Genomic DNA, 22,316 nt, shown 5'->3' with positions numbered 1-22,316 from the left:
CCTCCAAGTCATTTCTGACTTATGGGGACCCTAAGGTGAACCTATCATAGGAGTTTGTCTTTGCCTTCCTTTGAAGCTGAGAGAGTGTGGCTTGCTCAAGATCACCCAGTGGCTTTCCATGGTTGAGTGGGCATTCAAAACCTTGATCTCCAGGTCATAGTCCAACGCTCCAACTTCTACGCCTTACTGGCTCTACTTAAGTGCTATATTCTCATAATTAACGCAAGTGTGAAAGGATAAGCAGTTCATAATAAAGCTACTGTTACTGTAATTGTGCTATTTTACAGTAGCAGCTCTAAAATGTATTTCAGTCATGTGTTGACCTGTTGCACCTTCTGGTATTCTCTCACAGCATCTATACTAAGAGCAAGCTTGGGTATGGGCAGAATGACCATAAAGCCAGAAGCCCCTCTCCTGTAACATATTCTAATACTGATGAATGAAATAACACTTTTCAAATTTTATGTTTTGTTTTTAAATGTTAAACATACACATGTTAACAAATACATTTTTCTTCCATTATTGACAATATAAGATTTTAACTCTTGGCAATAATTACTGTTTCTCAACATTTGTACATGAGGCGTAAACTAGTCTGTTCATCTTACCAAGATATGAAAACTATTTACTATAAATCAACAGTATTATTGTTATAAATATTGTTCTTTTAGAAAACACTGCCATAAAAAAAAACCCTTGAACAAATAAAAGTTTTCTTTACAATTTTTCTCTACTCTTCCAAAAGGCTATCTTTACCATTTTTATATGTTCATTTTATATGTTCCCCTCCTCCTCCTTCTCTCTCAGTATTATTCAGTTTCTCTGTTGCATTTAATTATTTAAAAGTCTGAACTATATCATCAAATTAAATATTATGAATTTCTGTAGAGCAAGTTCTCAGTTGCCATTCTAATCAAGTTTTAAAAATTTGCTCCAACACCTTGACTTTAAATTTACTTAGGGCAAAGCATAGATAGAGATCCCAAACAAAAAGAACACTCTAACATGGCTGAAGTTACAGTGGGGTTGAATCCAGACTAATTTTAGACCCAGGATTTAAGCCAAAGTTAAGATTTAGTTTTAAGGTTAAACCTTAACTTTAGCTTAAGTCAAACCTTTAACTTTAAGCTTAACTTTAGCTTGAGTCCCATGGAAACATTACTTATGATTGGCCAGCTGACTTGGGTAGAAAGTGAGCTCAGCTAAGTATGAACCCAATTTACTGTGTTTGTGGTGATGCAAAAGCTCTACCCATCTTTATTGATTGGTACATGGAGTAGTGGTTTGAACACTGGAGAGTATAATTCAAGTGCCCACTGGGTGAGCTTGGCAAGTCACACTGTCTCAGCCTGAGAGGAAAGCAAAGGCAAACCATCTCTGAAGAAAGCTGTGGTAGGGCCATCTTAAGGTCAAGTAGTTGTAAACTACTTGAAGATACACAACAAATAAATAAATGACTCTTTCATGAGTACAAGCCATCGTCTGACGTATGCCAACCGACACATAGGAAGCATAATTTGAGGATCTATATGTCAAAATTCAGCCATCCCTGCCAACACTGCCACTGCTGTTTTTTTTTTCAGATGCTTTTTGTCATCAGAAAAAAATTAAGACTCTGCAAACAAAGGAACAAAATAAATTTCTTATACTTTTAAAATGGGCATACATGGTCTGAGAAAAAAAATCTAACTTTATCTGAGCAAGTGAGAAAATTGTACAGCCTAATGAGGTGAAGAAAAGAATGAAGAGGAGGGAGCAATTTGCTGTCTCTGGCTTCAACTAAGGCTTTTACAGTCTGTAGCACTGGCTAGGTTTCTAATTATTTAGAAATCAGTAGGGTTTGAATGTATATGACCACCCATTCAGTTCTGAAAGATGAATCCTTCATCTGTCAGGTTGCTTTCATGAACATTTTGTGGTCCATGTGTATGCTTATGTTCTTCTGTGTAAGTTTGTTTTTTTGGGGGGGGAAGCTTGAACTACATAGTGGTCTGAAACAGGGCAAAGTTTAATTAGAGCCTTATGTTGCTGTCTGCTCTTTCTGTACTTCCCTCTTACCTACAGGAGCAGTTAATATATGCCATCTGGAAACAGCATTCCCTCCCTCTTATGTCTTGCCTACTCTGTTGCCATAATGAATACCATTGTTCATAACATTCATTCAGTTTGCACAGTTTCTGTACACTACTCTAAGCTGCTACTGGAAGCATGCAGTTCTGGTGCAGAAATTCTACATAGGATCAGCAAGAACTATGAGAGGAGATAAGGTTACATATTACAGCATTCAATCAATAAGAGAAAACAGGCCTGAAACAGACTGGCCGAAGGTGCCATATTGGCGCTGAAATTAGGGTCCATACATGGCATGTGTGCATGATGCAAGCATGGCGCTGCATCCACACTGCTGGGCACCTTGCTTGCGTCTTGGATGCATCACAGTGCACCAATGGCGCACTGGTGACATTGTCCCAGCACGCCAAAAAGAACCTGAGTTTTACAGGTTCTTTTTGGTCTGGAGGGACGCCATGAAGTTTGGCTGCTGTGGTGTCTGCCCAGAGGGAAACTGGGTACCTCCAGCCTGACCCTTTGGAGCAGTCTGGATTGCCCCATTGTTTCATAAATCCAATTGCTATAAGTTACCCGAACATCCAGTTACAACAGGTTACTGTAGTATCCAGAGCTACTCTGAGTGTTAACTTGTAGTGGCATAGGCAGAATGCCTTATTGTTGCCAGGGTTTATAGTTAGAAGACACTAGTCAGAGGAAGGACTTCCAGTTGAGTAAATACAGCCATGGCCCCTATCAAATTTTCCTTCAATTTCAAGCACTGCAAAAACTTCAGTTGTGCATTTAGTAATACAATTCAAAAACATAGTTGTGTTAGTCTGGAAAATCAGTATGCAAAGGGATCTTGTGGCACCTTGAGACTAACTGAAAAATAGAAGTTGGTAGCATGAGCTTTCGTAGACTTGAGCCTATTTCCTCTGATGCATCTAGCAATAGTTTAGGCATATAAAGAAAAGGGACAGGCAAAGTTACCAAAAGAAAGCAAGGACAGCAAATATAAATGTTCTAGGTGTGAATGGTTTTCAGTGTCAATGTTTTTAATTGCTCTTGCTTCTTCCTCACTGCCAGAAATGAGGGGACTGAAGGAAAATTTCATTTTGGGGGACAGAATTCTTATTGGGAGGGTGTCAGTTCCCTAATTTACCTCACCTATACCTAGAATCATAGAATCATAGAATCGTAGAGTTGGAAGAGACCGCAAGGGCCATCCAGTCCAACCCCCTGCCATGCAGGAACTCTCAATCAAAGCATCCCTGACAGATGGCCATCCAGCCTCTGCTTAAAGACCTCCAAGGAAGGAGACTCCACTACACTCCAAGGGAGTGTGTTCCACTGTCGAACAGCCCTTACTGTCAGGAAGTTCCTCCTGATGTTGAGGTGGAACCCTTGCCTGGGCCAAATGCCTGCAATCCTTGCCTGGGCCAAATGAAATAACCAAACCATGGTTTACCATTGTGAATGGATTTCAGACAGCTGTTGTGGCATGGAAATAGAGTGCTCTGGATCTTCCCAGAAGATCTGGAACAACAGATGTTATTTTTTGTTTGTTGTTTAGTTTGTGTTAACCTTGTTAGGCCCCATTTCTGGTGCAGGACATGCTGGATGTTGTCCAGACTGTCCACACCAGGACTGGGGTTTGGGCCATACATCATCCAAATAGGATTATGCCAGAAAAGGAGAGAAATTGGCTTTTTGGCCCATTTAGACAAGGCCTCAATGGGTTGCTATGGCTGAACAGGGATATGAACCCTAGTCTCTCAGAATCCTAGTCCAGCCTTCAAACTAATACACCATGCTGACTTCCAAGCTTTTTCATTAATTGTGCAATAGGCAAAACTACTACTGTGAACACTGATAAGTGCATCATGGAAGCCTTAGCAGATCTTGGCTTTATACAATGCACATGCATACAAAGCCTGTCTGTTAAGACTGTGCATGTTAAGGCTGTGCATCTTTTGAGTGCTTCATGTGGTCACCTATTACAGAAATGGTGTCATAGAAGGTGCTAGAGAAATGATGAAGTGGAACCCCCTTGCATTTGATTCAAGAAAAGAAATTCTCTAGGCTAAAAGAGCTTAGGCCATGTGCCTGGTGGAAGTCTAATCACTTGATGACATAACATGAATCAGTGAATGCCCAGCTCAGTGGAACATGGTTCTGTACTCCAGTGTTCAGAAAGCTAAGATCTTTATTCACCTGCCTCCTCAAGAGAACTAATTGCAAGGTAATTTTTTCCCTTTTTCACCTTATTTTTATTAGCAAAAAAATAAAACTAGTAAGATGTTTTTAACTTTGCTTCGGCAAGAATGTAAAACATAGGACAGTGTGGGAAAAGGGAATGACTTCTCTTTCTCTTTCTTCTCCTTTTTTACCGAAATTAATGAACTTTACAGGGGAACATCCTCAGAATTAAGATAAGAAGAAACAGCAAGAGTAATTTTTTCTACTTTCAAGCTAGGATTTAAGTTAGATTTAAGGCATTGGGATAAAAAAAAACCTGTCCTCCTTTTAGTTTAGACAAAATGGGACCCTAAAGAATTTCCATTCTTTGGTTTCTATATATGTCTGGAGCTATTCAAAATAACCCAAGCCCTGACACTGCCTTGTTTTCTGCCAGCACATGGAATTGAAATGTATTTTGTTCACATTTTGTAATTTTTAACTGAGTTATATCCTTGGTTTTGCACCTGGAGAAGTGTTTATGTTTGGGGATTCTGCAGGGCTAAAGGTCTCATTCTGCATTGATTTCTGTCCCTCTTGCCTTCCCCCCCCCCTCCTCATGATTGATATTTAACAGAATGAATTGTGACTCATCTGTCAAAGGCTGTTCTCACAGTTTTCCTAGAATTTACTAAATTATGACAGCAAAACATTCCCATTATATAATAAGAAAGCACATATACTTCATCATGGGGGAGAAATCAGTAAACAAAAGAGACTGAAATATGACCTGATCTACCCTGATTATAATCTGTCCTCTGAGGGTGAGGAACCAAAGGCTTAGAATAGCAATTTGGGAATGAAAAAAAAATGAATTGTAAATGACCTACAATGGAACTGGCAAATGTATGCTACTGCTGATGTAAATTTCAAGTGTATGCTACTGCTGATGTAAATTTAGTAACAGCCTTGGATATTTTAACAATCATTAAACATTTCAGTACTTCAAAATGTACATGTGCGTACACAGCATATTGCTAATTGACTTTTTTCAGGATAGAGATGTGATTATGTGAACTGGCCATAGATCTTCGCTGGAAGAATAATTAGATCTTAAATCTATATATTTTATTACTCTATCTGTACCTGTTTAAGTCTTTACATATCCTGAGGTAATCTTCGGACAAGCTTCCTCCAAGTATTCCCACCATCTGAAATGAGGCAATTGGCAGCCAGAGTTTATAGAAATCTCACTTTGCAGAGGTTCTCCCAATGCTGGGATATTGTGTGCTTTGGTTAATTTTCTTAGGCCATGTTTAGTTGAGTTATTTCTTTCTTCTCTTTCTCCAAATCCTGGGACTTGGAATGGAGCAGCCACCTTGGGAGCAGCCACAGAGAAGGGCCTCTCTGCATTGTTCATTTTATATTTCCAGATATTGTTTATTTTAATGTTGTTGTTGTAGTCATTTCCAACTTATGGCGACCATAAAACAAATGTATCACAGCATTTTCTTGTTAAGATTTGTTCAGGGGAGGTTTGCATTTGCCTTCCTGTGAGGCTGAGAGAGTATGATTTGCCCAAGGTAAGTGCCTGAGGCTGAGTAGGGATTTGAACCCTAGTCTCCACAGTCATAGTCCAGTGCTCAAACCATGCTGGTCTCCTTTTATATTTTATCACTCTATCAGTGTTTATGTATCCTGAAGTAATCTTTGGACAAATTTATATTTTAATATAAGCAATATTATTTGAGCTTTGCATTTTATCCCATTTTTGTAATCTGCTCTGGAAGCAACATCCAAGAACAGTTAATAATGATTCATAAATACATAAAGACATCTTAATTGTAGCCAGGTATGTTTAAAACATGTATTAGTTTTTCAAATCTACAGTCATTCTTTTGAGATGCAAGTGACAGTGGATTAATCTGTCCATATTTTTCCCTAGGTGGTGCTGTTAAAATAGCATTCTTTGCTTACCAAAGTCTGATGAAGAGCCAAGACTTCTGAAAATACCAGTGCACTGATCCACAGCTCCATCCATTCCCCAAAGTCTTACTGTAAGTGTATCCACATTTGAAAATCAATGAATGCTAAACCTTATTATACAGCAATTCATTGGGGTAAACCTGTGGAAGATGTTAAAGTTAAAATTTTCAAGGATATAGAAGGACAAGTCCTGCTGAAAATTAATTAGTATGCCTTATTCTAAGAAAAGGTCTGTATAATGTTATAGAGTTCTATGAGAGTACCAATGAACAGGAGTAATCCAGTAGACACTGGAAAAGAATGATTCAATAGACATTTTTCCTTGGACTTCCAATAGGCTTCTGACCTGGGTCTAATCTGAACTACAGAAATAATGCAGTTTGACACTGCTTTAAGTGCCATGGCTCCATTCTATGGAATTTTGAGATTTTTAGTTTATTGTGGCACTAGAGCTCACTGATAGAGAAGGCTAAATATCTCACAAAACTACAAACTCCAGAATTTCATGGCATTGCGCCACAGAAGCTAAAGCAGTGTCAAACTGCATTAATTCTGCAGTGCAGATTATACCAAAATCTCTCACCCAAATTTCTTGGAATAAGAGAAATCTTTTCCTGAGTTTTTAAACTAGTTACTAGTTTTAATTAGTTAAAAAAGCAGAAGGTAGAGAGTAGGAATTAATGGTTAGTTCTCATGACAGAACACTAAATAGTGGGATCCACCAAGGAGATGCATTGAGACTGGTAGTTTGTGTTGTATTGCATTGTGTTGTATTATGTAACTGGTATTCCTCTCTGTGGGTAGTGTTTTTGCATTCAGAGTTTTGCATTCATGTGGGTTCCCCACAGGAATCAGTTTGTCCACTGTGTAACCAGAATTCTGATCCAAAATTGTCCTTTTTATGTTTAGAGTATTTTTCTAATTAGATAAGACATGACTTGATAGTAGTCCGTGTGAAAATGGTTCTGGTAGCCTTGCAAGCTAAACATGAGCCAGCAATGCTATGTAACAGCTACAAAGACAAAGACAATGCTAAATTTTATTAACAGAATCATAGTTCCAAATTGCAAAAAGTACTTCTACTGCTCAGTTCTGTTTTGGTCAAACCTCATCTGTAGTACTGTGTCCAGTCTGGGCACTATAGTTTAGGAAAGATATTGCTAAGTGGTAATATGCATTATAAGGGGGGGGGATGATGATGATGATAATGGTAACAGATGTGAGATCAAATCCTACAAGGAAAAGGTGAAGGAGCTGAGTATGGAACAGAGGATTATGAGTTGATTTAGTGGATATCTTCAAAGATTTGAAAAACTGTCTAAAAGCAAAGGCACAAATATGTTTTCTTTTACTTCAAAAGGAAGGGATGGAACCAATGGATTCACACTATGAGGAAGTGGATTTCAGAACCGTTAGGAATTAAGAAAAATATCAAAAATGGATGAGCATAGTGGAACAGACAGCCTTGGGAAATTGTGGACTCTCCTTTGTTAGATGTTTTTAAGAGGTTGGAGGATCACGCATAAGGAATGCTTTAACAGATGATCTCCTGTGTTGTCAGCCATTGTTTTTTAAATTGTATATTTATGTATTTTAATATTTTGTATTGTTTTTAAATTGTATTGTTTTATACTTGTTCACTGCCTTGAGTCCCTATATTGTGAGAAAGGCAGGATATAAGGATGATGATGATGATGATGATGATGATGATGATGATGATGATGATGATGATGATGATGATGATGATGATGATGATAGGCTAGATAATCTTTGACATGTTTTTGAGAACAGGAAAAGAAATGATACAACTCTTGTAGAATATGTAACTTTAGTTGTAGCTTATTTTGTTTTGAGCCCTGGATATGTAATTAACTTCATATAAAGTAACTTTCGAGACGTGTTCTAAGACAAGGGGCCTTTTACACTATCCCGTTTTTCCCACTAATGAAGTAAGGTTTGTACCATCATTATACTGCTGGGATTCTAATGCTCCCTTTCGCATTTCAGTTTTGGTGTCCTTATCATAGCAATCATTCCTGCTTTAGTTTTCCCACACTGGGCTAGTTTTGGCTGGCCACCCAGTACCTCCCCTCCACACCCCTCATCTTTTTTATTTGGCTTTTTCCTGAAAAGCTGTCATCACTCTTCCCCTGCCCTACATTTCCTGCTTTTAATTTTTTTTTCTATAATTACATTAGTGTGACATTCTTTCAGCACACTCCAATGCACTCCCTTGCTGCTGTACTGCTGTTGTGGTGCAGAGCAATGTAAATTATTTTAGAAAGGATGAATCGGATAAATTTGCAAGCCCCAGGAAGTTTTAATTCATAATGTAGTCACTCCCTTTTTCCACCTACCCATCAAAAATAAAATGAAAATGGAATACCAGGTCAAATCTTGGGTAACCATGCCTACCATGTGCCCCAAACAAACCCACATGATCCCTAAATTGGGTTATTTGTGAAAGGGCTCTTTTGCACCCATAAAAAAGCCCATTAAAATGCCATGTCCTGGACTGAGAAACAGATTTTTATTTTTTTATTTTTTGGTGGCAGTTTTTTTGGTCTTTTATGCCATATTCTGATATAGTTACAGCACTTTTGCCTGCAGCATTTTAAATCTCCAGTCCATCCTTTAATACAAGGTTTATTTGATGTCTTTCCGTGGGGTGAAATTCAGGGGCAAAATAAAGTGGTTTCCAGCAACTTTGAAGGCAAAGAGTTTTAGACAATGCATGCGGCAAAAACAGTTGGAAAGCAAAACGAAGCCATGCTCCGGGGCTAAAAACTGGATCAAAAAGAAGCTGGGATAGTCCAGTTCAAGGTGGAAAATGTGCATCTTTGCATCATCATATAAACAGCCTGGCACTAGTGCAGGACTGTGATAAAGCAAAAACACAATTCCCAATAATGCAGTGGTTGTATCCCCTCCTAAATCTAGACCAGATTTAAGAGGAAGGAGCTCCTAGAGGGGAAGAGGAAGAGGGAATTCTATTGTGTGAGCTGTAGCACATGTGAAAGGGACGTAGTAGCCTACAAACCTGTGTGACATTGTATTTTTCCTTCCAGCAGCAGCAGGCATATAAGTAGCAAGTTCATAGTGCTTTGTTCATACTGAATTGTACTTCTGTGATAATTTTAAAAAATAAAAGATCTAACTAAGGGCTAAGGAATATGTGGGTTTACAGAGGTTGTTAGGTTGCACTTGCATAATCTTTTACCATTAGATGTACTGGCTAGGGCTGATGGGAGCTGCATTCCAACGACATCCAGAAGGCATACACTCCCACATCTCAGGCTAATTGAACTGATTATACCTTTAACCCCTACCCCCTCATTTTCAACACTTTGGGACATAAATGGTATTTATTTTAGGACTTTAAGTGAATGATGTAGATGTAGCTGTTGATGGTGGGGATGATGATGGTAATGGACCTTATCACACATGGGGGGTTGCAGCTCAGATCCACAGTCACTCCTGTTCTAGCAATGCAAAGCATGATGTTTTTTCACACCAGATCCAGAGTCACTCCTGTCCAGCAATGCGAATTAAGGTTAAAACCTGATGTTTTCCCACACCTGGTTGCCTTTCTGTTGTCCTTCCAAATTGAGGGGGAAGCGAAGTCAGTTCTATTCCAAGCAAGTCACGTGATGTGGATTCAAGCAAAGCAGAGTGAGTGCACATTGTATTACCACACCAGAGGGTTCAACGATTCAAATCGGCTCCCTTGCACATGCTCAGTGGAGCTCTGGGGATGATGGGATAGCTCGCTGGGGGTCCCTGGGGCCAGGATCGGGATGCAAGAGAAGGCAGGGGATGATGGGATAGCTCGCTGTGGATTTCTAGGGCCAGGATCGGGATGCAGGAGAAGGCAGGGGATGATGGGAATGATGGGATGGGTTGCAGGGTGGCAGAGGGGGTGAGATGGCATGAAGGAGGAGGAGGGGGATGACGGAGCAGGACACAGAGGGCCAAGGGGGGTGACATCAGAGTGGTTTTCCACACCAGACCAATTCGCAGTGCAATTGAAGTGAACCTGGAAGCGAATTCTGTGAAGTCACTTTTTTCCCGGTTTTACCAAAAATGAGGGGTCACTTTGGAATCACTGCAGAAGCATCTTGCAAGGAGCTCCCATAGAAAGGAATGGCGTCTGATAACACATTCACGTTATGACATGAATGCGCATTGTTGGAAGTGCAGTCACGTCAGAAAATCTCCAGAAAGCTTCATGTGATATACTCCAATGATAATTAATACAAGAGATGATATTCATGGTGATATCCTGAGTAAAACAGGAGGAAAATGTATGACCTCCTTCTTTTATTGTGTCTTAGCACAACAACAATTGTATTCAGTCTTCTAATAGAAATAGTTTTGACAAGTAGACATGAGCTCATAGTATCCAGAGTCATCATATGCCTCTGAGTATTGTCTGCTTTCAAGTATGACTTTTGGAAGAAACTTTTTTTTTCTTTTTCTTTTCTTTTCTTTTTTTATCCTGAAGAAAAGCTTCTGTATTTTTTTTTAAAAGTTTTAAGAGGAGACAGTTCAGGGGGAAAAATGCAAATTGTTTCTTCAGATTTATTTACAGTACAGCTCTATACATCTATAGAAAGGAATCCCTCTGAATCCAATGGGACCACTAGATAACTGTGTATAGGAATGTAGCTGAGCCAATCAATCCTGCTGTTGGTGAGGTGGACAAAATAAGTGAAGGTAGATCCAAAGCCTTACTGGGCTTATGCTTACTGGACAGATTGTAGGGGGAAATAGCAACATATTTCTTTTCCACCCACTTTCCTTTTCCTTTCCCCCCTTTCTTGATTTCCTTCCCATGCACTAGCCCTTTAATTGGTATACTAAAGGGAGTTCTGGTGGTGCAGCGGTTAAATGCTGCTACTGCAGCCACAACATTGTGAGTTTGATCCCAGGGCTCCAAGACTGACTCAGCCTTCCATGCTTTCATAGGTCAGTAAAATGAATACCCAGCTTGTTGGGGGCAATTAACTTACAGATTGTAAACATAGAGAGTGCTGAGTTCCCTATGATGCAGTACAGTATAGCAATGTAAATGCTAATGCTGTTGCTAGTGCTTTACAATTACCACAATTTGAGGGGCAGGTTGGGGGGAATAGAAATTTTTGCTTTTGCCAGTGTTGGAGATTGGAAATCTAGGGAGGTAAGCATTGTGGAGGTTTCTGGGTTGACCAAAGCAGTTTGGGAAATGGTTGTGTCACTCTAAAGCTGGGCTTCTCTTTCCACCTCCAGGCTCTTCCAGATTGGCCCAAAAAGCATGAATTCTCACAATATATAGCTCCTTGTGTTTTGCCACTTATTGTGGCCTCCATATCTACTTGTTTCATTCTTTTTGGGATGCCATTTGTAGCAATTTCTAGCATCTACAGGATTTGCCATCTATTTTCAGGCAGTTTATTACTTACTAGGCCGTATAAGTTCTTAGGCCCTATATGACGAGTCCAGGTTATCTGAGGTGCTGGACAGATGGGCCCTATCGGCGCCATCGTCACATGCGAGGGTGGAGCTTTCAGACACCCTCGCCCCTCAAACGTGACGAGGGCGTCTGGCAGCGCCTTGTACATATGGGTACCGCCATTTGACGTAATGGACACCTAGCATCTGCACGTCACAGCGCCCATGTGCACTGAGGTGTCACTCGCGTGCCACAAAAAGAAGCACTTTTTGCGGCTTCTTTTTCTTGCCGTCGCCAAGCTGCGCAGTATATCCACTGCGGCTTGCTGGCAGCACAACAGCACCGCGCCAGAACCATCCTTTAAGGACGGTCTGTAGCATGCCGGAGGGACCATATCTCCCTATCTAAGCCTGGGATGCATTACAGAATGCATTGGAACTCATTGTGTAATAGGACTCCCACTGTCACACAAGGACACCATAAGAGTTGTCATCACAGTTCACTAGAAGGGGTTGCGTGTCCTGTCAGGGATATAATATGACATCACAAAGTTACAAATCCTCGCCTCTGAAGCAGAATCTCAGCCATAATGCAAAAGTACCATTCCGTTGGGGTGTTGATACACTACAGCAGTATTTGTTTCTGAGTTCAAGTAATTTCCAACTTATGACAACACTAAAGGTGACCCTATCACGGCATTTTCTTGGCAGAATTTGTTCAGGGGGGTGTTTGTCGTTCTCTGAGGCTGAGAGAGTGTTATTTGCTTAAGGTCATTTAGTGGGTTTCCATGGCTGAATGGAAATTTGAACCCTGGTCTCCAAAGTGCTAGTCCAACATCCAAACTACTACACTATACTGGCTCTCACAGCACTATACATGTAAAAAGAAAAAAGAGAGCAAAGAGGTGATGAATTTAAAAAAATGACTTAGAATTAACAAGAAACCCACTCGTGGTGGGAATAACATGTTGCAGCTGTTGCTGGGAATTGCCAAAATATTGTCAAATAGGATAACAGAAACATTGTTTTGATATTTTAAAAAAACTCAGGAACTACAGCAACAAATACTGCAACCTCCAGCAACCTTTGACACATTTGTCCCATCTGTAGGAATCCAAAGGCAGAACACAAATGCTTTCCCAGGGATCATAGGATTACAACCTAAGTAATGGTATATATATTTTTAAAAAAACTCCATTTGAGTAAAAAGTGATGATATCCTGAAATGCTTTTTTGCCTTCCAAACAACTTGAAAAATAATGATTTAGGGATGCCCTTGAGTTTTTATTCTAGTTTTATTGCAGGGGGAAGGAATTAGAAAAATCTAATAGTGTTTCCTTTCAAAAATGTTACCGTATTTTCTGGCGTATAAGGCAACTTTTTACGCCTGTCTTATGCGCCGGATTCTAACCCCAGAGACAGGTGAATGGTATAGCCACCTCTCTGTCTCTGGGGTCCATGCTGGTTCCTGTCCCAGCAGGCACTCACGTCAGCTTGAGGGGGCCTCTCTGGAGGCCTGAGGCAGGTACCGCAGCTGGGCTTTGTCCCGCCGCCATTGTTGCTGCAAAAGGCGGTGGAGAAGCGGCTCCAGAGCCGGTCGGGCCGAGGTAGAGCCGGCCCCTTATTCCTTGCTGCCGCTGCCACCACTGCCACCCAGAATACTCCACTTCTCCAGCAGCTTCAGAAGTCTGCCGCAGAAGCCACTGGAGGAGCGGGTGGCAGAGATGGCAGACTTCTGAAGCTGCTGGAGGAGCGGAGTATCCTGGGTGGTGGCAGCGGCAGCAGCAGCGAGGAATAAGGGACCGGCTTTTTACCTCGGCCCGACTGGCTCTGGAGCCGCTTCTCCAACGTCTTTTGCAGTAATAATGGCGGAGAGAGAGAGCCCAGCCGCAGTACCCGCCTCAGGCCTCCAGAGAGACCCCCTCAAGCTGGCGTGAGATCCCCTTATAGGAGGCCAGGGATGCTGCTGGTGTGCGACTTGGGGGTCGTCTTATACCCCCAGTCGCCTTATAGGCCGGAAAATACGGTATGTAAAATATTGATTATATTGGCTTGGTTCCTACCCTACCTTCTGTGAATTCTAGTTCATGTTCAAGAAATACAGCTTTTCTGCTCCCCTTTTCCTCAGCTGGGGTCAACTGGGAATTGGTGAGGAGAGGGAAAGTGCACATAAATAGTGAAGTTGGAAATCCCCTTTGCATAAATGGAAGGGGGCTTAAGAAATTATCCTATGACCTGTGGAAGCGTATGCCAGAACCTATAGAATATAGTGGATCTTTCTGTCTCTCGTCAGAGAGGAAGGTCCACTTTTGGATTCCTCCTTGGTGCAGCAGCAAAAATCTGCACCACCATTATTTTTATAGCAGTAACAGTAATGACCTAAAAGGGACATTGTGGTGGTCTTTTAAAGGTAAATTGGGCGAAGTTTGAGATCTGTTAAGTTCAAAGCTCCTTCCTTCCAGCTATACTGGGAAGGACACACTAATTATGTTGCTGGAATACATAACTTATTTTGCTTCCCGTAAGACCAAGAAGACTATCATACATGACTTTCAAACTCCAGTTATACTAGTAAAATAGTGCTTTGGCAATACTTATAACAAAGCATAACTTCCCAACGATAGCTGCTGTGTGTTCCAAGTGTGATTAGGTTATCCCTTTTCATTAATGGGGAAAACCCCTCAGTAAATTCCCAATCATGCCTCAATCCCATCATCCTCATGAATGGAAGCATCGCTGATGAAGCAGTTGTTTGAGAGTAATTATTATTTTGCACATAGAGACTAATTGTGTCAGTGTTCCAAAACATGGCATCCTCAGACTACAAGTCTCATTACCAATGGAAATGATGGACTCTGTAGTCAAGCACATTTGGAAAGTGCCAATTCAAGGAAAGCTATTTTGAGAAGTTGTACAAGCTGATCAACTAGCGAATAACAACGTGAATAAAAAAAAAAATGCAGAGCACTTTGAGCACTGAGCCCTGTGCCATATACAAATGGTACTTCCTCTTCGCAAAATAAAGCTGCAGGAGCTCCAAAGAGTAGGCATGTAATTACAGTTAAAAAGAAAAAAAAATTTGAAAATATTTTGCCATAATGAATGTTTAATGAAAAAAACAGACTGCTTTACAAAATTGATAACACACTGTTGATACAAACATCCCTAAAATTCAAAGCTGCTAACATTACAGTATGCAAGTTTCATCTCCCAAACTTAGCAGATTTCTGTAAACTGTTCCATTTTAACATCCATTGCCAAGGACATTTGTATTCAATAGAAATTCTGATCTCTAACCAAAAGCAACACTATAATTGTCTCCACCAAAAAGGGTCCTTGCTTGGATTTCCTGTCTCCTAAATCCCACTCACTCCCCACTTCCCCACAAGAGGCTTTGCTTTTGCATAAAATGCTCAAAGGAATGCACTAAATTAATGCAGGTGAAGTGAAGATGGATACAATTATTTAGGGAAGGAATTTTCTCTGAAAGCAATAGATATAATAGAACTATACCTGTCTTTTGGCAGTCTGAAATGCCAAATGCAAACACATACATATACATCATATGTGTGTATTTGAAAAACCTAATCATGTGAAAATAATAGTCAGACTTAAGGAATCAGATTTTCTGCTAAGATAACCAAGTATTTTAAGAATGTGCTTGTATGCGTCTCTGTTTCTTTGGTAGATCTTGGATTCCTTCACTGTAATCCAATGTAGTATTGGCTCAACTTAACCATCATCAAGTGGCTATATAAGGTGCTTAACAGGGAGAAAGGGCTTTCTTTTAAAAAAAAATAAAGAAAAAAATACATTCAGAAATATGCCACAGATGGAGAAATTCATGTAGTGAATTCTTCTCATTTCAACACAGTTTAGAAGGGAAATATATCTCCCTCATCTGGTTGGCTTCAGTTTTGCAATAGGACCCAAGAATTTGTGATTTAAGATTAAAGGCACAATCCAGAATAAATTTGTCAAGACTAGCAGGGTCACCATGTCCTGTATAGAGAAGGGAACTCTCACAGTGGTAAGACATCTCTTTTGCATGATGAAGGTTCCTGGTTTGATCCCTGACCTCTCTAAACAGATCAGGTAGCAGATTATAGGAAAGATACTGGAACTGTACACATGGGCCAAAAAGATTATGTCCCCCCTCATCTAGCATAATCCCAGGTTGGGATCAGGCAGACCTGACATGGATCTGGTGGCTCCAGCATGAACCCAGCCCAAAAGGCCCTTGATCCAATCAAAAAAGATCAGCTGTTTTATTTTCTCTGAAACCACCATGATAGGTAGCAGACTGGATGGCCCTATGTGCTCCTTACCTGCAGCCACCATTTCATTGCCTTGTTTTTACCCTTACAGGCTGTGTTGGGTTCTTCAGTGGATGTGATGGTGGTGGCAGGTAAGGGCTGTGTGGTGGTGGCAGCTCCACTGCACAGCAGTGGGAACGTATGTGAACACCTGCCTGTCACTGTGCTGGCCAAGGGACTGACTTGGGTGAAACTGCAAGTAGGTTACCACAGAGTTGGCCTGTGGTAACTGCCCATCTGTTTATGCCCTCTTTCATCAGGAAGAATGATGCAACCACCACAGGCAGCAGGTACTGTGGACTGATGGTGGTAGACATCTTTCACTAGTGGTTTCCCTTGGTTGGATGTCAGAGCAGTGTGTTCCACACACTTACAGTAAATGAACTTGATGCTTCAGTGTGGTGGATGATGTTATACTGTTACCAGTGTTGAAGAAGATTCTACTGCCAATACATTCACCTTCAGTACAGGGACTGAGGAGAGAGTCATCAACTTGTCCTTTGTTCCAAGACAAAATGTCTTTGATAATCCCCTAAAATGTCTGATAAGATATACCTCTGCCTTGACCACTGAATATAACTGTTAAGGCAATGTACTATCCTCTGTGTTTGTTCTGTTGCCATTCTTTCCCTGCTTTAGGCAATTGGGATTGGGATGACAACTAAATCCCCTTGATCCAAAGAAACACATAGTGTATGACTGAGTCTAACTCAAAGAGAAGTTGGACCAACTCATAGAAGCATGACAAATGATAAGGGATTCTCAGAATTCTAGCTTAACAACATTCGGCAGGAGGCATAGATTTGGAACTATGGTGGTACTAGTATGGTCTTGTGGAAGTTTTATACTTGTCCCAGAAAGAAAATGGGTAGAGTTGGGTGTATGGGGGGGGGGACCGAGAAATAGCCAGCAATACCAAAATCCTGTGTTCCCTGAGCTATCCATCTTGGCTTTCCCATTAGCATATGGCCATTGTGGCAAACCTATGGCATGCCTGCCAGAGATGGCATGCAAATCCATTTTTCATGGCACGAGGAAGATGGGGAAGAGGAGGAACAGACATATTCCTGTTCCTCCTCCTTCCTAACTGCCTGGGCCTTCAGCTGCCTCCAGAGCAGAGCTGAAGGTCTGGGAGGATGAGGGGGAGGTAGAAGGAACAAGCAGATGTCTATTTCTCCTCCTTCCTGGCCATCCTGGGCTTTCAGCTGCCTCCAGAGAGGCAGCTAAAGACCCAGGAGGGTGCAGGGGGGGAGGAAGAAAAGCCGTGTGCCTGTTCCTCCTACTCCCTCTGCACCCTCCCAGGCCTTCAGCTGCCTCTCCGGAGCTGCCCCCCCCCCCCGGAAGTCCTGCCCCCAGCACTGGGTAACACTGGGTGCTGGAAGGCCTTTTAATTTGGGCACTCAGTCCCTAAATGGTTTGCCATCACTGGCATATGCAATTAAAGACACATGCATTTGCTTGAAGAAACAACTGCATACTATGCCTCCCCAACCCTCCATGTTGCAGAGCAGAATTTTTAGCAACAAAGTCATGCAGCAGAAGTATATGAGCAATAGTACTGAGACTTAGCTCTGGTTCTCCATGTCTATTTCTAAGGCTATGCATGAGCATGTGGAGCTCACTTGCAAAAATTGGTCAGTTTGCACAAACAAACAGCCTAGGCTAACAAAACACAAGTTAGATCAGATGTATAATATTTTTGTTCTCAGCCATCTTACAGGTTTTCTGCCTCAGGACTCTAGCCACAAATGCGCACTAGGAACTTCAGGACACTGACAACCTAGCTGCAAGGACAAAACACATATAGGTAAGCAAGAGCATAAGGCTTTGCCAGGGAGAAGGAACTTTACCTCAAGGGATGACTCATTAACAACCTCTGTCCCTCACCTGTAAAGCACCCAAGATGTTCAGAGCTATCAAACTCATCCATGGACATACAACATCTCTTCCTTTCTCTGAAATATAAGAAAACATTGTGTGCAAGAAACTATTGAACTCTGTAGGTAGTAGTGCACATCTCCCACAAAAGTTCAAACAGATGCATCTCTTGGTTTTCAACACAGCTGAGCTCCCATCATGCATTAAGAAAGGCAAGGAAAGTCTTTTGAGGGGGGATGAACATGACATACTCCAGCTATTGGTATTGTTGGCCAAACACCTCTGACTTATTCTCAATCCAGGATTCCTGCTGGGGCATATGGAGAAGAATCACCATTCCTTGCAGACAGAATTGCAATGTATTCTTCTCCTGGACTAAATGACAACATTAAGTCCATATTCACTGAATGGCATAACATTGGTATTAAGAGAAATATCAAGTGAGTACTGATTCAGTGGAAAAGTGGGGAGGGAGCTTTGAACTGCAAAATTTGCTTTATTTAATGACTTCTGAACTGGGTGGGACCTCACCCTGAGCTCCCCTTCACTTCTGAGATTATAGTACATGACATAGATTGGATTGATTTCCCTGTTGGGATAATCTGCCCATCTGGACATGTGCTGCCCATAGGCATAAGACAAATGCCTGCTCAGCACCATGCAAGCCTGCTTCAAAGGGTAATGTCCTCCTGCAGCAGGAGAGAAGAGCAACTGTCACCAGGGGCGGGTCACCCATATAGGCCACCTAGGCAGCTACCTAGGACAGCAAAAGTTTAGGGGTGGCACCAGGAAGGGAAGCCGAGAGAAAGTGCACACACAGCCAGGCAATAATTAAAGTCAATTTATCTTCATCAAATCTGCATAGACAAATCTGTCTGTTTATAGACAGAGAAGTCAATTCAGAGACTTGACAAGCCGATGTGATTGCTACTAAAAAGAGCACTTTGAATTACAAACACCTTAAGGATGCTTTTTTTAAAGTGCTCGATAATTCAACACTAAATTTAAGATTGCATCATGGCAATCCAAAAGGAATCACAGTGCTATAATTGTACTCTGTGAAAGAGTTCCCAATACTGTGTTGTAACATGAAGGGGGGAACTATCAGCTCAAAAAGCTAAAACTTATATAGATTGTTAATGGCATCAAGTTCTGCTGCTTCTCACACTTGTGAATAGCATCATTCTTCCTGGTACTTCCATATTTTGGGAAGAGCCATGGACTTAGAAATGACCCTTTTGAGAAATGTTTTCAGAAGTGACTTTGACAAATTACCCCATTCCTCAGTCTGTTTGGGGAGCTTTCACTAAGTAAGTAATGGCACAGAAAGGGAACAAAGAGGGACTGGCATAGGGCCTGAGAAATGATACCTAAGTATACATTATGTTTAGTAAGCAAAGTTCACACTTTGCAGTGAAAGGTCACCAGGAATTCATGCATTCTTGGCATTCACTCTCAGTCCAAAGGAATGTTTCAGTCTTTGTGTTTAGCATTTCAATGTTGTTCCATTCCAGAGTCATATGAAAGCACGTTGAGGGGGTGGGATGAAAATAGATGGATGTTAGGGATTATTTATTACTTAAGGCTTTATTAATGGAAGGATTCAGACATTATAAGGCAAGTCAAACATTCACTTATTCATGATGTGACGTTACACATTTATCCTGATTTTCCACTAAAAGGGGGCAGTGGTGACTACTAAATCCTGGAATCAGCATTAATGGAGTGGCGTCACTAGCGTTAGCATCACCCAGTGAGAAAACTCATGGTGTCACCAGCCCCTGTATTGACCTCCTCCCTTCCCACACCATACAGAATCCTTAGTAATGATTTATGTTACTCATAAATCATTATTACTGTATAACACTGAAAGTAATGGCAATAGTTGTGACATAAACAACTAGCAAAATTAAAATCATACCTTTAACTTACAATATCATATGCACAACCTAAATGTATTTACATTGTTTCATGTAGTTAATGTGAAAAATTTGTAAGATGTTATGTTTTTAAAGAAAATTTTTAAAGAATTTTAAAAAATAATTAATTTTAACATATTTTTAAAAATTAAATTTCAAAATTTTAAATTTATTTTTAAAAAACTCTGGCATTTAATTCCGCTTCCCAGTGGGCCTTGCCCTACTCACATAATCTCTTCACTGTTTGAAAGAAACACAGGCAAACACCAAAGCCTATTTCTGCCAGAAGGCAGATGTTTGAGGAGCAATGGTGTTATCCCACCTTTGGGTGTCACAAACAACCTAAGAGGCCTATGGTTTCTGGGGTAGCTATCACCATGGGAATCCTGTAGATGCTCCATACCTGCACCCCTATGTCAAGTGGGCTTCTGGAAAGCAATATGGCAATACCAGGCCCAGTCAAACACACAGTAGGTCCCTTGTTTTGCATTGCCCTAGGGAATGGTGAAAAGCTTTAAACATTTCTTTTGTGCAGCTGTAATACTGAGAATATGCAAATAGCATGGCCATAATTTTTGCAAGCTGTGACAATTTGCATAAGTTTCTGCACCGCTTGTGGGCTGCACTATTGATGTAGGAAGATTGTTAAATCTAGTGTCTTCTAAGTAGCACACATTTTACAAATCTAAGGTCATAAAAATGTATCAAGATAATGATATAACACAACGTCTCAGCATGTGATAAACTATAAGCTTGAACTGAGTTTAGAGCATTAATAAAGCTAATCACAGTGCCAAAAAGATGATTTCACAGTGGCTTGACTTACTAACCATTACAATATGCAAAGGGATCTTGCAGCACAGTGATTCCCAAAGTGGATGGTATGCACCTCTGGGGTGGCTGTGAAAAGATCCAGAGGGGCAGTGAGGGGAAAGGGGGCAGTAGGAGGGTGGTAAGGGAAAGGGGGGCAGTAGGGGGGACTTCAGTCAAAAGTATTGATGCATATGAAAGACAAGGAAAACTATCAGCCTTTAGGATTATGATGGGCTTGAGGAATTAGAGCACAGCAAAAAGTAGTTTTTACATTTGTGACCCTGCTTAAGCTTTGTGAACTTTGCTGGAACTTGGCTGCTAGATTGCTGCTGCTCCTGGTTTCTTTTGCAGCAGAGGCAAAAGAAGAGGTTGGATATGAAACAAAGTTTGGGATGGAGGGGGATGCCATGAAGCTGGTTGGGAAAGGCACAGCTCTGGGGAAATAGGGGGTGGAGTATCCACAGTTGAGAGTTTTTCCTCACTGGGAAGAAAAAGGTTGAAGTTGGTTACACTCCTCTCCATCCTGACAAAGAAGGATTAAGAGTCTTTCTCACTGAGGAAAAGTTTTTCCCTTCACACCCAGTCACCTAAGAAGCAGTGACTGAGCAGTCAGTCATGCAGCGACCAAGAAGCCTTTTACTTGTGCTGGCCTTTGACACAAGGCCAGCAGGGACAAAAGGCTTCCTGATCACTCCTCAGCCAGTTTCTCAGTTGCTGCTCCCAGGGTGACCAAGTGCAAAGGGAGCAGCGAGTGGGCAGCCAGGTGAGCAGTGACCCATCGTGTCCTTGCAACAAAACCCAGCACAGGTGAGAGGCTTCTTGGTTGCTGCTTGACCAGCTGTTCAGTTGCTGCGCTCTCTGTACCCAGTCACCCTGGGAGCAATAACTGAGCAGCTGGCCAGCTGGCCTTACTCTTGCTGTAAGGCTGGTAGAACAAGTCTGGGCCTCTACCACCACTGTTGCTGTATTCATACATGAGAGGCTGAGACAGAAGAAGACAGGTGACAAGCTGGGTGCAGCTGAGATAGATGCTGTTGGCCAGGTTGCTGCTGCACAAACAGTAAACCTAATTATCAAGAAATAGACATGGAGAGGATTGTACGATACAGATATTCCAGACTAATGTGGCTATGTCTCTGAATTCTAGCCATTACCATGGAAAACTATCCTGAAAATTCCCCATTTCCATTTAGACTTTATTTAGTTTAACTGTTGTTATTAAGAAATAAAATCTCCCCACTCCTACTTCAATCATTGGTAATTCGTAAAACTATAGTTGGCTTTCCATAGCCACAGTTTTTTTTAATCCACAGATTCAACCATCCACAATTTGAAAATATTCCACACACACACACACACATTCCACAAAGCAAACCTTGATTTTGCCATTTAATATAAGGGACACCATTTTTACTACACCACTGTACACAATGGGACTTGAGCATCCACAGATTTTGGTATTCATGGGGATCATGAAACCAAACCTGAACGGATACCAAGGGCCCACTGTATTTTCATTTTTCACAAATAAATTTCACCCCACTCATTATTAACAAACAAAATTCAACCACCTATCAGCATTGATATATTCATGAATCTTCAATGTACGTACAGTACTTTAATTATTTTCATTACTATTAATTGTGATACTGACTATTGTATATGATGTGGCCTATCTCCTTCAAAACAGAATGCACAATCATCAATGGTGCTATCAGAATCATAGCATTTAGTTCCTTTTACCATA

The 22,316-nt window shown here is 41.1% G+C and overlaps 1 protein-coding gene across 6 annotated transcripts in view; it reads left to right on the top strand.

Annotated features, from left to right (window-relative positions):
* Positions 1-22,316, top strand: part of COL8A1 (collagen type VIII alpha 1 chain) — a 152,143-nt gene that overhangs the window by 104,771 nt on the left and 25,056 nt on the right. For 2 of the 6 annotated variants that reach the window (XM_042460927.1, XM_042460921.1), the window contains exons 1-2: positions 5,266-5,399; positions 6,173-6,284. The gene's annotated coding sequence lies outside the window, so the exon portion shown is untranslated. Of the gene's footprint in view, positions 1-4,186; positions 4,292-4,984; positions 5,052-5,265; positions 5,400-6,172; positions 6,285-22,316 lie in introns of those variants that run through there. The other 4 variants (XM_042460925.1, XM_042460924.1, XM_042460922.1 and 1 more) reach the window with 3 other exon arrangements.

This window comes from Sceloporus undulatus, chromosome 3 (assembly GCF_019175285.1).
Source record: "Sceloporus undulatus isolate JIND9_A2432 ecotype Alabama chromosome 3, SceUnd_v1.1, whole genome shotgun sequence".
In the NCBI taxonomy this organism is placed as follows: domain Eukaryota; kingdom Metazoa; phylum Chordata; class Lepidosauria; order Squamata; family Phrynosomatidae; genus Sceloporus; species Sceloporus undulatus.
The sequence above is the reverse complement of the archived record's forward strand: the minus strand, read 5'-3'. Positions and strand labels throughout refer to the sequence as shown.